The sequence below is a fragment of the Tenrec ecaudatus genome, unplaced genomic scaffold (assembly GCF_050624435.1).
Source record: "Tenrec ecaudatus isolate mTenEca1 unplaced genomic scaffold, mTenEca1.hap1 Scaffold_69, whole genome shotgun sequence".
NCBI classification, from domain to species: Eukaryota; Metazoa; Chordata; class Mammalia; order Afrosoricida; family Tenrecidae; genus Tenrec; species Tenrec ecaudatus.
In genome coordinates this window covers 16,273-18,484 of record NW_027459581.1, presented here as the reverse complement: position 1 = coordinate 18,484, position 2,212 = coordinate 16,273, and the positions used below count along the sequence as shown (strand labels likewise).

At 40.4% G+C, this 2,212-nt stretch overlaps 1 pseudogene; it reads left to right on the top strand.

Annotated features, from left to right (window-relative positions):
- Window positions 1-497: 497 nt before the first annotated feature.
- LOC142436846 (cytochrome c oxidase assembly protein COX11, mitochondrial-like) lies at window positions 498-1,627 on the top strand (annotated as a pseudogene).
- The last annotated feature ends 585 nt before the right edge of the window (window positions 1,628-2,212 follow it).

Genomic DNA, 2,212 nt, shown 5'->3' with positions numbered 1-2,212 from the left:
TTTATTTCTGTTATATTTCATTTACTACAATAATATTTTAAATTTTATATGGGGTTTTAAATATTTATATTGTATAATCTCTTATACCTTTCATTTTATGAAGCACATAATCTTGCTTTTTATTTTCCAAAAACCATTTTTGGGTGTGATAATGCAGATATCGTATAATTCCATAGCTCAATCACATCAAGACATATTGTACATTTGCTACCACAGTCAGTTTCAAAATATTTTCTTACTTCCTAAACTCTTTAATATCAACCCCATCTTACTCTGTCTGTCTCCCATAGCCCCACCCCACCATATCCTATTTTACTTGCTGTGTCTATAGGTGCATCAATCCCAGGTTTCATATTCTGAGAAAAACAGAAAAGATAATAATATAAATTCAGTAGGGTTACCACCAATGACAAAATACATCTGAGTAGAGTATACCCAATATGAAACAGAGGGAGAGAGAGAGAATGTTGAAAACCAGATCAGGTCTGGCTCATGGCATGGAGGAACTTGGAGCTGTGTGCCGGGCGCTGGGGTCACGCTGCGTTGCTGACCAGAGGCTAGAGCCCCTCCTCTGCCCATGGCGGAGTGGCACCCAAGCTCCTGACAGGGGACAGAGGCGGCTAGGGACGTCGGGGCTCCGGAGCCAGGCACTGGGCCTGCTTTTGCAGCCGCCTCAGGGGCCAAAGAGCACGAACCCGTTCATGCGCGCGCAGGAGGAGGCCTGGCGGCGCCGCAACAAGACTGTCCTCACATACGTGACCTCGGTCGCCATGGCCATGCTGGGGGCGTCCTACGCAGCGGTGCCCCTTTATCGGCTCTATTGCCAGACTACTGGACTTGGAGGGTCAGCTGTAGCTGGTCATGGATCTAACCAGATTGAAAACATGGTGCCTGTTAAGGATCGCATTATTAAAGTAACCTTTTTTTTCTTTTTTAAACATTTTATTAGGGGCTCATACAACTCTTATCACAATCCATACATATACATACATCAGTTGTATAAAGCACATCTGTACATTCTTTTCCCTAATCATTTTCTTTTTTTTCTCCTCTTTTCTTTTTTTACATTTTATTAGGGGCTCATACAACTTTGTCACAATCCATACATATACATACATCAATTGTATAAAGCACATCTGCACATTCCCTGCCCCAATCATTCTCAAAGCATTTGCTCTCCACTTAAGCCCTTTGCATCAGGTCCTCTTTTTTTCCCCCGCTCCCTCCCCGTTCCCCCCTCCCTCTAAAGTAACCTTTAATGCGGATGTGCATGCAAGTCTCCAGTGGAACTTTAGACCTCAGCAAACGGAAATATATGTAATGCCAGGAGAGACGGCACTGGCATTTTACAAAGCTAAGAACCCGACTGACAAGCCAGTCATCGGGATTTCTACATACAATCTTGTACCATTTGAAGCTGGACAGTATTTCAATAGAATACAGTGCTTCTGTTTTGAAGAACAAAGGCTTAATCCACAAGAGGAAGTAGACATGCCAGGGTTTTTCTACATTGATCCTGAATTTGCTGAAGATCCAAGAATGGTGAATATTGATCTCATCACTCTTTCTTATACTTTTTGTTGGAGCTAAAGATGGCCATAAATTGCCAGTTCCAGGCTATCATTGAAGTCAGCAACTAAATCTGCGTCCCATTTGTGATTTTTGAGAAATCATGTGTCTGACTTCTCAGAGATGAAATATTTCTACTATGTTGTATTTAATTATTGTGTACTGGTGATGGTTCAGCTTGCTTCCTTCCATGCCTGGACATCTTAACCACATTTAAAATCGAGAAAACAGGTTTAGCTTTTACCATAAGGAATCCACTTAAAGAGTGCCTACTTAAGAGTGACTGCCACCAAACTCTTAAGAGCTTGATAGTAGTAAGTAACTGTTTAGCTTTAAATATAAATATAAATATAAATATATATATAAAGAGAGAGAGAGACTTAATGGTACGGCTTAATTCATTAGATTGCTTCCAAATTTTGGCCCTTCATACTTGTATCATTTGAACACTTGATGTTTATTTTTGGCTGTGCACCAGACTCTGAACAGGTTGATTATTAAATCTCTCAAACCAGTGGTGTTACCTGCCTTCAGTGTGAATAGTCATTATTGTTAGTCCTTAACATGAAAGAGGTGTGTTACTTGCTCAAAGATTGCATGTTTTCTTCAAATTCTTATTTGTTTTACTTTTAAGATCTAGGAC